This window comes from Dromaius novaehollandiae, chromosome 3, assembly GCF_036370855.1.
Source record: "Dromaius novaehollandiae isolate bDroNov1 chromosome 3, bDroNov1.hap1, whole genome shotgun sequence".
NCBI classification, from domain to species: domain Eukaryota; kingdom Metazoa; phylum Chordata; class Aves; order Casuariiformes; family Dromaiidae; genus Dromaius; species Dromaius novaehollandiae.
In genome coordinates, this window is record NC_088100.1 from 74,076,322 (window position 1) to 74,092,627 (window position 16,306).

The following is a 16,306-nucleotide window of genomic DNA, read 5'->3' on the forward strand; positions in this document are numbered from 1 at the left end:
TATTATGTTGTCTCTTAAGGTTTGCAACTATTCCATAGTCTTTGTGAACACAGATTTTTGTCTTGTATTACCCTGCTACTGAGGTAATACTGATTTTTGTAATACTCATTAAATAACCTTTTCTTTCTGTCTTCCTGTTTTTTAGAAAAATAGCTGGTACCTATTCTGAGAGCCAGTCCTTAATAATTTGTGTTCTGAGTCACTTTCTTTAGCATGTCACTCAACTGTCTGATAAATTGTTTCAATTAATAGGAATGCTCTGCATGTGTAAAATACTCTTACTCAAAATTACAATTATAATATGTGTAAAGGTCTAGGTTTCTGTAATTATTATTTCGGCTGGTTGAACCCAGCTCCCCAACTGCCTTCTTCTGGAAACAGCTAGCGCTTGTCTTTAATAGTTTGTGATCACTCTTCACTGTAGTCTCCAGCTCTAAAGAGACTGGCCTGTGAGATCTTCTTGAAAAAGTCATTGCTTGGATCAATTATATCGTATTTTCCTTCTTAGAACTGTAAATCAGTCCTCGCCAATCCCAATGTACAAAGAATGATGTTAAGACTATAGTGTAATTAGGAATGCTATTTGGCCCACTGCTGTACCACAATTTACATATTACTAATACCTTTTAATAGCTTTTATTCATTTAAAATAAATAAATAAATAAGTTGTTCAATTAGTTGTGCCTAAGTGGAGCCTGAGATGTTATTTTCACAATGAAGGAAACAGCTAATATGTTTCAAAAGGTAAACCTTCTGAAAGACAAAGCATGAGAAAATATATTAAAAGTAAGATATTTTAAGTATTAGTATTAAGCAATTAGTATTAAGTCAGCACTGAAGACCCCCAGCAGGATGCCTTATTTTTCTGGACACTGTTCAAGTGCTTGGGATATAATCCAAAGTCCAAATCCAAAATGAGATATTTTCTGTTGAATTAAATGATCTGTGGACCAGTAGTTACACAGTAACAGAGAACTTGCAACCGAAACACATGCAAGCTGCAAAGGACATGAGGATGGTGAAGGGACTTGCCAGAAGTCAGTCACTGGCAAAGAGGAGCCTAGATCACTGGCCTCCTGCATCCTGTCTGCTCAGTCGCACTCATCCACCTCTGCTCGCGGGGAGCTACAACTGACACATTTGTGTTACGAAGTCTGTCACGCAAAGCAGGTGGCACAGTAAGTACTGCCACCATTCAGCGCAAGCTGTTGCCCGCTGCGCCTGCTGGCACACCACAACAGGATCCTGTTCCTGCTGCTACAATGTGAATTGTTTATTGATGAAACTCCACAAAGGCGCTTATTACTTGCTTGGTTGTTTCTTGCAACACTTCCCGTTAGGGAGTGTCTCATGAAGGCAGAACAAGATTGTCATCCATGTTCTTCTCCACACCTTGGCATACAGCTTTCAATAGCTATAAACCTTCCTGAACTGAGGAACTACTGAATCTTCTTCAAGAGACACTAATTCAAGCAGTAACCTGGAAGATGGTATTGCTTTGGAAAAAACACATCGGTTAACAGACCAGAGCGTTTTATGATTGGATACTCTGAAATGTTTATGATGAGAATAGGCAGGATATGAAGCTTTTGTATCAAAACACAGTACAACAATCAGAAATGCTGCATTCATTGATCAGGGTTTTTACAGGTATCTCATACTCTGGAATAAACAGGTAACAGGACTACCTTAGAGGAAAGCATCAAGGCTTTGTGAATTCTAGTTCTTAGAAGATGATCTCATAGAAAGTTTGCAGTGGGGTACCCTTGAACCAAAAGAAACATAGCTGGTGAGAGTCATGTACAGGCTTTAAACAAAATGTGTTATGATGACAATATCTTATAATGGTCTTGTGCTTAGGAAAAGAACTCTTTTTTTTTTTTTTTTTTTTTTGATTAATTTCTTTTCCCCCATGTCAGAGAGAGAGAGTCCCTTTTAATTTTAAATACTGTATTAATTAACATAATATACATAAGGAGAAATAGAGGTTAGGCTTTCAATGGAATCACCCTGAAAATATCATCCATTTCACATTCAGGTTTTGCTGTGTAGATATCACAGGATGCCGCTGGTTTTGGAAGACTTGCTGGACAGATTTCAGGTAGATGGGAACGTGTTACTGATAAGAAGTGTGACTGAAGGCTGAGAAAGCATATTGGCAGTGCGCCCCTCCTGGCTACTCTTGCAGAAATTATTTTTTGTGCTGACCTGATCCCAGGGCCTCACCATAAGGAGATCCTGGCTTGAGGAAATATTGGTGCAGGCTGGTGATGACAGGGAGCTGTAATTATCATTCAGGGAGGAGGAGAACAAGAGTGCATGGAATAAAACAGCAATGAGAGAAGTGGGAGTGCATGGGTAATACTTCTGAGGGATAACTTTTTCCTCCCAACACAAAAAAATAGAAATTATGTTACATCTAGTTTCCATTTGCTTAGATATCCCTGGTATCCTGAAAAAGGAAGACAGTGTGTTAACAGAACAAAAGTTGTTAGATGTTCACAGGGGGAGGGGAATGGGAAAACATGGATTCCTGATCCAATGGAGATAAAAGCTAAACAGAAGTGACAGCTTGAGGGAAAGGTCAAAAGTTAGCGTATGCAGTTGGCCATTTCCAGTGAGGTGTTTAAAGAAGCTGGTGCCTTTGGGTATGTTTCAAAACCTTGAAACATGTTTTGCTGTCAGTCAGTCCACTGTAAATCTGGAGTTTTACAGTTTTTCTGTTGCCAGTGTAACTGAAAATAAGCTTTGGGTCTGGTTACATCCATCTCCAGCAAGCTGCAGCTTGCCTTATCCACAGAAGAATTCCTGTTGACTTCATAAAATTTTGCATGAGTTAGGACATCTGGATTTGGTGTAGCAATACTTAACATTGGGATGTTGCTGTCAACGCTAGGATGCTTATAGAAATAAGAGAAGAATCAGGTCCTTACTAACTATTTCGCGGGAGCATAGGGTTTCTTCCAAGAAAAATATCTGAGAACTTCAGGGCAGCATTTGCTCATTCTGTTCTGCAGGAAAACCTATGTTTGGAGAGAGAAAATTAGCTTCCCTTGATTCTTGTATAAAAATGCCAGCCTGAGAATCTCCTCTGTCTTGCATTTGCTAATTGCGCTAATTCCCTAAGTGTCAACGAAATTGCAATGGGAGCTGAGCAACTGTCTCCCATCCTTTGGGAATTCCAGCCTTGGTCTGCTCTGAGCCAGGGCATGCATGATTTGATAATTCAGCACTTGGCCTCTGTTCCAAGTGAACACTAAGAGAGGTACTATGAAAATGGAAGATGTAGATGATGAATTTTTAGAAAGGGAGAGCTGTCTTTTAGATCTCTGTGTTGTTGCATTTATATTCCTCAGTTAGACTGCCTTTTCTAAATACCATGCATACATTCAATATCCATTCAAAGCAGAAGATTTAGCTTGCTTTTCACTTCCTGCTGCTAATGATCCATTCCAGAATGCAAGTTTAAAACAAGTAACCACTGTGACATTTTGGAAGACAATTAGCACATAAAAGCCTTGATGAGCTGCTTCAGTTACAGTACGAACTTGCTCGTAGCCTGGGAGGCACTTACCGTCTGCAATGTGGCAAAAGTGTTTGTAGCTCTTTGTGCCAGAGGTTAGCTGGCAGCAAGAAGGAGCTGTTGCTGCTGAGGTGGAATTAGCTGGCTGCAGCTTATGTGGATTGGTCAGGCTGCTGCTAAGCTGATGAATCAGCTGTAAACAGAGAGCTGGGACTCTCCCTATGCAAACCCTGCAAGCACAAGAAATAATCTTCTCTTCATTTTTCAAAATAACACAGATTTCATTAACCATACCAAAGGTCATATACAAAACACCAGGTTTTCCTCAACTTGCCTAGTACAATTAAAATTCTCCCAGACATGGTTGCCTTCTGGAGTTGTTAACAGCAGCCTCGAGTGTAAGAGCTTTTGCTGGAACCCTGTCCCTCATGTACCAGAGCAGGGGACAACGGTAATTCTTACTAATGCTACATGCTGTTTTGCCAAACCTACTGGCATTATTTTGTTTGATCTGGGACTGAGCTGTGGCAGACTAGTCGCAGTCAAGTAGAAATCTGTGTTTGGGCATCATCTCTTCCATGTAACCAACTATAACAGCAATGTGAAGCTGACTATCATCTATCTTACTAATGCAATACTCAGTGTTTCCTTGTTACTCTTCCTAGAGACTTTTTATGTATGCTAATGGTGGGGAAAGGCACACAGCACGAATTTCCTTTATCAGATCGTTTTTCAGCTTAGGGGCTGCTCTTCCCACATTGCAAACAGGAGGAGGGTACTCCAGTCTCCTCCAGACAGACAGAAAAGTCTGTATGTCATTGTTATCATGCTTCAGGAGACCACTTTCAGATTAGGCCTTCTGGTACTGGACTGCCTTTCTGCTGGTTCACCTGTAAAATAGGGTGAACTGTGAATGGAAGACAGTATTTCAGGGCCTTTGTGCACTCATAAGGAGCAATGCCAAAAAGTCGTTTGATAGCAGAGTAAACTCCTCCAGAGCCTTCTGGTTCCAGCTGCCTTAATGTGCAGTTCATCAAAATTAGTGCCTCATACTGAGGGGATAAGACTGTCTCATCAATATCAGAGTCTGTGGTAGACATTTCACTGCTTCCCATCCCATCCAAAGCCATGTGTACTTGTGAACTTATTAAGTCTTGGTATCTATGCACTTACCTGAGTCAGACTCAGCACAGAAAATGGATGTTTAAACTATGACACATTAGCTTCAGCACCAAGAGCACCACTACACTGAAGAACCTGAAAAACTGTTTATGAATTTTGCTACCATGAACTCCACCTTAGGATTTGTTCCTTGCACCATTTGCTAAGATCTGTACAGAAGTGTCCTGCTCCCTAGTTGGGAAGTCAAATGACATTTGCCTTCATTCCTGTCTCAATTCTGGGGACACTGCGTCCATGTGTTATGCACAGATTTGAGAGATAGGTGATGGTAACTCTTGCACAAAAGACATAAACATTCTGGATCTCTATGAGCCAGATTCCAGTTCCCCAGAATCTATGTTTAGCAGTGCTAATGAAACTGAAAAGAAACACTGGATTACATTTAACAGATGCTCTGTTGTAGTTGTGAGATCCCTCAATAAGCTCAAAGAAAGGATCCTGTGGTATTACTAATATTGGAGCATAGGATAGGCCTGGTTCCTTGCTCAGTCTTCATTCAGACTGCTCTTCTTCTTGAGAAAGAGTTCAGATTGGAGAGGTTTGCATTACTATTATTTAATGTGATGTTACTTGTTAAGGAACTTGCCTGTGGGCAGCTTGCATAAGCAAAAAGCAGACTTCAGGCCCTCCAGTTGCTTAGATTATATAGTTTTCAAAGAAAGATTTTTAAACTTACAATCTATTTCATGACTTAAAAATTGGCCTATGCTTAAAAAAAGATAAAGTAACTGTTAATGTTAGCAATTGTTTGCTGTCCTGCATAAATGGAGAGAAGTGTGTGATCAAAATGTGATCCAAAGAGAAGAATTTTTTCTTAAAACTAAAACTTGAATATGAGCTGAACTTGTACTATACTATATACAGCTTCACGCAAAAGTAGGGGCTTGTAAGGCATAACTGGTAAATTGAGAACAGAGTGGTTACTCCACTCTTGTTTCTATAGGTGAGCTGGAATTTTTAGTCAGAATGTTTTTTCAGTACAATACCTAGTTTCTGTAAAAAATTGTTTCAATTCAGTGTCCTTTGACAGCACTAGTCTGGTGCATCAAGGGATTTATGGGAAAGCCACAGTGAGTGATAAGAGATATATCACAGGAAAGCAAATATGGCTTACAGAATCGAGTGAAAGCATGAAGTGTCTGCAGGGAACCATCCTGAGGCACTCTGGCCACTTACATAAGCACAATTCTATGTCAAACTGAATTGAAATAAAAACTTTTTCATGCATAAAGGTCAAAATTTTTTTTTAACCTTTTTGAATCAAAATGTTCAGAAACCTTACATTTTATAGAGAAGTTGCTATTTTCTATTCAGGATGAAGATAAAGATCAAAAGAACAGGACATTATGAAAATTGGAAATTCTGACTTTTTTGTCTTAGCTGAACTTATTTCACTGTATTTTTTGACTGAGCTACAGAGTAGTTTATTTTCATGTAATTTTCAAACAAGCATTCTTTTATTGATCTTTAGGTAGAAGGGTTTTTGTTAAATCTAAATTAGGACTCAATATGATGAAGAGTCAAATTGGACTAGGCTGTATAAACTTCACACTTAATTTTAATGTCTATCCAGAAATCAATGAAACCCTCGTCTTTACCAAAGACCTGACTGAGGTGACAATTCCAAGTACATTTTTTCTAAAAAAGAATCCTCCAATTCTAGTAAGTACTTGTCTACATTAAACAAATTAGATATTTTTGTGCCTCCAATTGTGTGTTTTTTTCTTGTAATCAATATCATTTCATCTGATTTCAGTGAAAATTACATATTCCTGTAGTCCATATCACTGTAATAATGTAAAACTTCCTGAATTCTGGTAGACAAATAATGCTAGACCATGAATATTGCTGAAATCAGTGAGCTCTCTAAAATTTAAATTGAATTTGGATGTCTCAATAGACATCTTTGCCTCAAAAGAAGAAGCAGAAATGATAAACCATTTTCTCCTTGATTCTTTCTACCATTTTTCCCCTTCCAGTAATAGAGAAAATAAAAATTGTTAGTGGTAGCACAAAGCAACAACTCCAGACTAACAACTCAGTGAAAGAACAGGACATATGAGAATAAAAACTTTAAAACAGTATCTAGGCAGTCACTTTTCTGAGGTCAGCTGCAAATGTCTTTAACCTAATGTTATCTTATCTTCCCAAGGACTTTATAGGACATAATAGGAGCAGTTTCTCATCTGGTATAAATCAGTAGAGCCCCAGTGAAGTCAGATGAGGCAGACCTATCCTACTGACTCCAGCATGAGTGATGATTATTCCTGTTACTGCATTTGGATTTCTGAAACACTGAGGAGGAACCAGCAGGCCTCTGTCACTGTTCCCTCCAGCAATGGTTTGGAATCCTGGCTCATCTGCTGGTAATTTCGATGGAAATTCTGTCAAAAATAACATGTCACAAGCCTGCAAATACATGAGAGCCTGCAAGGAAAACTTGGTCCTACTGTGGTTCTAGAGCTGAATGAAAATGTGATGGTGATTAAAAGACTTTTATCATCCCACTTCACTACATATTTTGCTGACTTATGAGAGACCAGTATTCCTGTTTGTTGACTGCCTAAACAGATTGTTGACAGCAGTGACTTGCATTTTAGGATGCAGGAAGAGATGATGCATAAAGAATGCAAATACGGTAAAATCTGGCCGTTCTTTGCATACATTTTTCTGGAGAAATCCTGCATAGTGTTTACTATCTTACTTTGATCTGTTACCTAGGGCTGGTAAATTTATTATCCATTCAGCATATTAACCAAACATAATTGAAAAATACAGTTTTGTGTGGGGAGAAGGGAGCAGAAGTTATATGCAAGTTTGGGTTTAATTTTGCAATGTGCTTCAGTCAAAACCAAGGAGAACAGAATTATGAAAATACTGAAATACTTTGCTTTGACATTTTGAATGACCTGTTTCATTCTGGAAAAGTTAAAAAAAATTCTGATGCCTTCAGAAATAAATGTTAGTTCTTTTTAAAATCATATTTCTCTTTTTGTAATTGATCTAAGAAAAGAAATGGACATTTGAATTGATTCAAAATGTTCCTTTTTGTTGGTCTGCTTATTTTATCATAGATAAAAATCCATTTAATTTCTATCCCAAACTTTTTTTCATTTTCTTTCTTAAGCTTGGCAATTGATTCAAAAAAATCTTTATTTGTCCAAATATACTGGTAACATTTAAGTCAACTGTTATGTTAGAAAGCAGTGTTTTGCAGCATAAACCAAACGGTAAGAAAAAAGAGCAAGGTTTGTATTGTAGCTCCCTGACTCAGATTTAGAGGATTTTATTATGGCTGCCTTCCAGCACGGCAGATGATTAGAAAGGAAAAAATTCGCCCTTTGTGATTCCACAGTAAAACAGCAAGAGAAAATCACAGTGCTTCTGCCTGCATTACTGCAGAGCTGTATATGCCTAACTGGGTGCCCCAGTCAACTATCAAAGCAACTCTGGGTAAACAGGGATATAAAAATACTGCTACTTAGTGGTCTCCATTAATGCAGCTCTTGGCCATTAAGCAAGCTTCCTCCAGCTCTGTGAGTGCTGGTTTGCCCTGCAGCAGCCCAGAGCTCGATTCTAAGGCAAGAGTCAAGCCCCCGCGTCAGGCTTCTGGCCAGGTGGCTTTTCTGCTGTAACACATGTAGCTAAAATTAATAGTTCCCTGTTTGCTTTAGTCTTTAGAAATGTAATGTTCTATTTTAGAGCCTGGAATATGTCAGGTAGTGATATTCTAGATATAAAATAAGCTGACATTAAAAACGTAACAAACTGTCAAAAAAATATTGTTTTATACCAGATCTCTGATTTACACCTGAACAACCCTGGAAGCCATGGTATTGCAAAAGGAAATGTTTATGCATTCAGCATTAAAACAAATTTGACAGACTGAGGAACTAGAGTGGTAACACGCACAAAAGCCTGCTGTTGGAAAGGAACCTTTTTTTCCCCCCTAAATACCATGTTTATTCCTCCTGGTGCTGCAGCTGTGCTATAGAATAGTACATGTTCGACAATGAAACAAACAATTCTGTATTTTCTCTGTCTTTTATTGCTACTACTGCCTTGTACTAGTTTTGTATTATCCAGTCTATCATCCCTGAGGACTACTGATATTTCCAGAAATTTTTACAACAGTGCACAGTTTGCATAAACTTAATGCATAATTTGAATAACTAACATTATTAAAAAGCTATTAGGAGCATTTGGCAATTAAAGCAATTATGCATATTTTGCAAAACTTTAAATTTTCTTTAAAGGACTGACTGACACTATTCAAAAAGCTAATATTCCCTGAAGTCTGTGGGAGTAGATCTCCCCATAGACAAGGAAAAAAAACCTGCTACATATGCTGTTTCAGAATATACCTTAAAGAAGGAATGTCACAGCTATAAAAAGCAGATTTACCTTTATTGTAACTTAGAGAAAAATCAAACAAGGCACAACAGCTTTCTCCAGTTACATTCCTTGGATTAATAAACATAATTATAAGTTGTAACATGAATTAATGGAATATGTAAAAAATCAGGATAAATAAATGTGCATATTGGGGAAAAGAAGAGAGAAACACTTTCCCAAATGCCACTTTCCAGGGCATTCTTTACTTTATATATAAAAAAATATGGGGCATTTGAGATTTCCTGAGTTTTAGACTCCAAACATTTTTCACCAAAAAGGTCTTGGGCACTTTTGGTTTAGCGTCTTATGCACTGTGGGTTTAACCATCTCTGGAACCAACTGTTAGTTTGAAGTCACTTTAATGAAAGCTCATTTTCTTATCTTAAGCTGCTCCAGTTTGAGAAGTAACAGAGCCTGGCTCCTTAAGGATTTGTGTTCGACCTCCTGCATCCACTCCTGTGCTGTAACACCAGCTTCTATTACTACCGCCACCGCAACATGTTGTTTCAAGTTTTCTGCAGCACCTACGTTCCGCCAAGCGACTGCAAAGCCAAAGAGTCCCAGAGCATCCGGGCTGGGAGGGACCCTTGACACCAGCTGGTTCCATCTTCTGCTGAAAGCTGGGCTGTAGATGAGTTTATCCAGGGCCCTGTCGAGCTAAGCCTGGAGTGTGCATCCGCCAGACCCTGTCTGCTTCCTCATGTCCCTTTCAGTCCTTCAGCCCCACTGCACTGGCCACTCGCGCCTGTGCTGGGTGAGCCCCGTGTCAGTTGAGCCCCCATACTGATGGGGCTGCCAGCAGCTGACCTTCAGGGACAGCTGAACCTGACCTTCAGAGAGAGCTGGCCCTTCTCTCTCTCAGTGCTTACAAGGTTTTTCTTCTCCATATACTTGTTTTACATGCTATTTTGTGGAACCTTTAGTGTCTCTGAGACCTCCACCTCTGTCAAATTTGGTTGACACTAGCCTGTAAGATCAAAAGCTGTCAGGACCAAGCTGGCAGATGGATGGTGTGATCGCATGGCTTGCTCAGCATAATGCTTACACCCTAAGGCTCTTGTCGAGTTCTCTGGGTACATCACTGTAAAGTAGGTCAAGTTCCCCCTCATATGTACTAGTGTGAGAGCAAAAGCAAGCCCAGAGGTCTCCCTCAGACTGTTTGCTTTCTGTGAAAGTGTAAGAGACAAAAATCAATATCCATTTGCAGTGTCATGGCTAGGCCCATACGTTAAGGCTGTAAACTGTCCAGATCAGGGACCATCTGGTAGTCTGAATAGTGCCTAGCACATGGGGGGAGAGTTCTCTGTTAGTGTCTCAGTGCTACCAAAATAAATATAACTATTATTAATGATAATGACTTTTAATGGAGCTGTGTGGTGTACAATGATAGAAATGTTCCCATTATGATGTGTCTGTAGAAACAGCACATGCTGACAAGTCTCCTGCTATTTATTAATTTTCAGGATTCTGATGATGCACATATTGTCTTTGCAAACAACAGAGTAATTCTCCGATATAGTTGCAAGAACCTTTATGAATATTACATTTGCTTGCCAATATCCTATTAGTTACATGGTATGACAGCCTAATGGGGAGAATTAAATCACTGTAGACATCAGGTAATATTTTTTTTCCCTAACTTGAGCTATTAAACTGCTCTGTTTGAAGATCCTCTAAAAGACCAACAAAACTAAGTCTGGAATATTCCTGACCTAAAGAGTGCCTTTTTACATGGCCCTTGTGTGAAGCTCCCTCTTCATCAGTGTTGGGTCATATACACTGATATTGTCTGGAGCAGTCTAATAACTTTCCAGCTAAGTGCCTGGACTGAGTCTCAGATCTGCATTCTGACTCTATTATAGACTTGCTGTCTGGCTTAAAATAAATTGCTTAATCTTTCTGTGCCTCAGCTTGCCAATGGCATCCTGGGGTGCATTAGGAAGAGCATTGCCAGCAGGGCAGGGGAGATGATCCTCCCCCTCTACTCAGCCCTGGTGAGGCCACGCCTGGATTACTGGTTCCAGTTCTGGGCTCCCCAGCACAAGATAGATGTGGAGCTACTGGGGCAAGTTCAGCGAAGGGCTCCTAAGATGATGAAGGGCTTGGAGCAGCTCTCTTATGAGGAAAGGTTGTGAGAGCTGGGACTGTTCAGCCTGGAGAAGAGAAGACTGAAAGGAGATCTTATCAATGTGTATAAGTATCAGAAGGGAGGGTATAAAGAGGATGGGGCCAGACTCGATCTCACCCAGTGACTGAATGAGAGGCAATGGGCACAAACTGAAACACAGGCAATTCTGTCTGAACACAAGGAAAAAGGTTTTTACTGTGAGGAATGGCTAAGCACTGGCCCAAGTTGCCCAGAGAAGCTGTGGAGTTCTCTGTCCTTGGAGGTATTCAAAAGCCATCTGCACACAGTCCTGGGCAACATGCTCTAGGTGACCCTCCTTGAGCAAGGGGTTGGACTAGATGATCTTTAAAGGTCCCTTCCAACCTCAACCTTTATGTGATTCTCTGACTCAGTGCCCCATCTGCTATAATAAAGTATAAGGCTAATCAAATTTGCTTTGGTCTGTTTCATACTGTAAGATCTTATGATATTGCTTTATGTACTTCTGGTGCCTAATGCAATGGGGCTGCAGCTTCATTTGTGGCCTCTATTCTGCAAATTATCAGTACATTGATTAGGATCTTGCAGATCCAGGTCTCACAGCCAGACAAGTTCTTGAACTAATGCCTTAGTTTGCTGCAGGGATTGTGACAAATGTCTACAAACAGCTGGTCAGACATCTGCCCCCTCAGAGAAAAAGGGACAAGCCTCGAAGCCACAAAACCTCCCTCACCTCCTCAGCGTGGATGTGGCTGAGATGCACGCGCACGCTCCCAGCTGCCAGGCCGCACGCTTTAACTGGGCTGTTACTCATTTCACCCCTAAACACTGCTCATGGCCGAGACCCAAAGACTCGGTGGACCCGCCCCGTCTCCTGTCAGTGGTAACCTAGTGCCGTGCAGTTTTGAGCAGGGAACTTCTGATCACTTGCTGGATAAATGAAGACCTAATATGTGAGGAGCAGCTGTGCAGCCCGTGCACAAGGAGTTTGGTGCACTGGGTGGGTCAGACCTATGGCACCCGCAGGGCTGGCAGGACATAGCTTGCACAGCTTGCAGGTCACCTGCTTTGGGACTGCTGAACCCAGGCACTTTACTACTTTACTGGGTCTGCACAGACTAGTTACACAGGGACAGCAAGATATGCTGTCCCTACTATACTTGAATCTGACAATGTGGGCAGCCCTAGGCTAACTTCCATATTTTTGTGAGAAGTTCAGTGTAGCCTATCATAGCACAGATCCTGATTCAGCAAAGCCCTGAACACACACTGCAGTTAAAGTAAGTGCACGTGTCCCAGTGACTTGAGTAGGATTTGAGCTTTAATTTATGGCTTTGCCAAACTGGGCCCTGGAACAAACTCTGTTTCATGTATCATGTGGCAAATAACAGCCTCAGAAGCATGGTGTGTTTGGCACCACCACATTTCAGAAAATATGCTGGTTTATGTGCTTTTAAAAGCAGTAATTTTATTTCCAAAAAGAAGAGGCTCTTCAAAGACACGAGAAAGAAATTCAAAATTAAAATGCATGCAGAAAGCATGCAAATAGGAATAGCTCTAAGGAATGCAAAGAGCAATTTTCAGTTCACATATGCTTCTTACCATCTGTTCATGAACTGTCTCACTGTAACTATGTTATCGATCTCAATTGTTCACAGAACAATTACATTTAATGCAGAATATGGGAAAAGATCTGAAGTTTGAAGATAGGTGGACTACTATACCCTTTTTAACTCTGGCAGACTGGTATGTCATATGATTGATTCTTTTTTTAAAATCTTTTGAAGTGAAGGCTGAAAAATAGAAAGTGATGCTAAATAGCTAATAAAACCATTGTGCTTCACAGTGGACAAAAGAGAGCTCGCACTGGTATTTAATTAACAAGGGAAGAGGATTAAACGAAGTAACAAAGGAATAATTTCAGTTAGGCACAGCATTTTTTTTAAATAAAAATACACATTAAGAATGAACTAAAGGAAAAAGCTTTGGACGCACTATGGCAGTAAGAAGCCATCCTGCCTGCAATGACAGAGTGCTCAGATAGGAAGGAGAGGGCAAAGAAGCTGTGATAGCTGCAGCTCTGCCATGGGGTCCTGAGCTCTAAGCCTGAGCTCTAAGCTTTGCTGATAACTGCCACTCTGACTGCCAACGCCGAGTCCTCTAGTCCTTTCCTTCTCCCCTATTCATGGATCTTTCTGGTACCTACAGTTTTCCTTTTCTGAAGGAAAGATGCATTATCAAGTCATGCTTTAGATGACCACAGTGAGTGATGGAGTGATGTGACCTGGATAACATTTGGACCCTCTGACTTTCCCAGTCTGATGGACCAGGCTAGGTCAGTGGAAGGCACCTTTGTTGTGTCCCCATAATGATGGAGGTAGTAAGATGGAGACAGAGATGGACAGAAAACTACTGGCAAGAGAAATACATTTTAGAGGTATTATACATGAAGGATATTGCCAAAGTAGCCAGCTTACTTAGCTGGTAAATGATGGGTGATTTTCTAGAGAGGAAGGAGATGATGAAGAACAAGGGACTCGAGAAACAAACAAGCTCAAAGGAGCTGCAGATTTCAATGCGGAGGATGCCTCATCAGGTAAAGTTGCCACTGCCGACTGACAGAGGGGCCCCCTGTGATGAGGCAGAGCAGAGCCAGGCTGCACGCTGTCCTCTCCCCCTGGTTGCGCTCGCTGCCCTCCCGGGGCCTCTTCCCTCTTCTCTCGCTCAGGAGCTCTCTGCCTGGCTCTCCTGGGGCAGAGCTCCTGCAGCTCACTGGACAACAGCTCCTTTCGGGTGAACCAGAGAGGTTCCAGCACAGAAGAGCTCACTTTTTGCTCTGCTGCATCCATACTGAGCACTTGCTCACTATTTCCTATGGCCTGCTGCCCTCCACATCCCGGACACGCTCTGCCAGCATGTGGGGCCCGGCACTCCCACAGCTTCTCCGTCCTGGCAGCCTGTTTCCAGCCACATCCCCTACAGCATCTGACTTTCAAATGTTGATCTATTTCAGTAGCGGGAAGTGAGATGAAAGCACTGAAAAAAAAAAATCATTTCTGATCATTTCTGAAAAAAGCATTGCTTTAAATGGGAAAGGTGACATGATTTAATTTAAAAAATGTTGGAACAAAACATTAGTTGCTGAACCGAGATGAGATAGTTTCAGCCTCTCTCCAAGCTGAATTTGAGAAGAATTTGTTATTCATAAGTGTCATATTTAAAAAAATAACACTTAAGTGAGAGTCTGAATCAATGAATATTGCAAGAATTTCAATCTGACCAACAACTATTCTCTCTTCTTTTGAGTTTATCACAAGCAATTAGGTGAAGGCAAAACCAATATGATTTGGAGCTAGAGATTTATATTCATCACAGAGCTGTATCTGTCTCCCCACAGGTTCCAGAGCATTTAATAATTCAAATTGAAAACTGCTGGTCTACACCAACAAAAGACCCTTCTCATGTCGAATACTCTTTTACAGAAGAAAGGTTTGTATCCCAATAATATACATTAAACATTACTCTGAAACTAGAGCTGAAATTTTTTTGAGCAGCATATTTTTGTTAGAAAAAACATGCTATGAAATTGTTTTTCTTTCCTCATAGGAATATATTGAGTTGTAGAAAAAAATTAATGGAAAGAATTACTGCTTTGATAAAATTCAGTGGCTTCATTTTGAATTAATAGGGTATGAGTAGGGTTGAAACTATTCCAAACAAAGGTCTTTTACTTTATGAGATGAAATACTTCAAGAAGAGTTCTTTGACACTTTCCACCAATACTTTTTTGAATTCTTACTTCATGGAAGACTTTGAAAGTTTAATTTTTCCTTTCAATTCATGACAAAAGGAAAACTCAAACTGTAAGTTTTCCATAGAAGAGAAATTCTATATATTGACCAACTCTATTAAAAGTACATTAGCTGAACTGTAGGTACAGTCAGAATATGCAGCCATATATATTTCCATATGACTATAACTTCCTGGGTCATTTTTTTTCCAGAATTTAAGAATGCGTTAAAACAGTCACTAGCTAATGCAGGTAGGAAGGAAAACTTTAAACATTTTAACTAAATGTAGATTTGCACTACAATATCCCCATAAACCTGCTATAATGAGCTTGCAGTTCATCTCTATGAATTAGTAAAATGAAGATTGATAAGAATTTAAATGTATTACCTTTTCACTGACAATAATAATGGGCGATAGCTGGGCTCTCAGGCTGCGGGGCTGGGGACATGGTCTGTGGTCCGACCAGCTACCAGCTACTCTTGATCCAGGTTAAGATCTTGCTCTCTCCCAGCTGCTCCCCCTCATCTCTGCTGCTTTAACAGCTCAGCTGAGAGATCTCTGACACAATTCTATAGAAAAGTCTGGGTTAAAAAGTAAAACAAACATTTTAAATAGCAGGGGGCCTTAATGTGGACCACTGTACAGAAGCAGGTTAGTGACTGAAGAGATGAATAGGTAAGCTAGCAGAGGCTGTCCCCAACATATTTCTTTACCACATGCAGTTCCCTTACCACAACCATTCCCTTAGGAACTGTAACTCGATACATATAATCCTTAATGTAACTTTTGGATGGGAACACTCAAATAATTTTTGGATTCATGATTTGCATTCCGGTAACTGTAGTGTTGCCCAGACTTGCAATTTTATTGTTAAAACTTTCAACACCATGATCATCAGAGCTTTCACTTTAAGAAAAGTTTTTTCATTTTTATAGGGTGCAGAAAAGCTAACACATATACAGGCTTAAAAACAAAAAAAGAAAAGAGGAGATACTGAACTTCTGAGCTAGTGAAAAATTTGTGTTTTGAGGCAAATTGTTTCAGAATTGAAAGAGTTGCACCTCCCTGCCCCTCTCCCAATGTATCCTGCCTGTATATACTGTCTGTTTCCATATTTCATTAAAAATGCTAAAACATGAAACCTGAAATCCAAAACACTTTGATTCAGGATGGCACCATTTTCCCTGAAGTTATCACTTGGTTATTTTATGGTCCAATTCTCCTCTGCAGAAAGATCTTTTGGCTTAACTGCAATTCCTAGAATATGGAATGTGTTCTGAAATTTGTGATCTGTCCAAAGAAGCCAG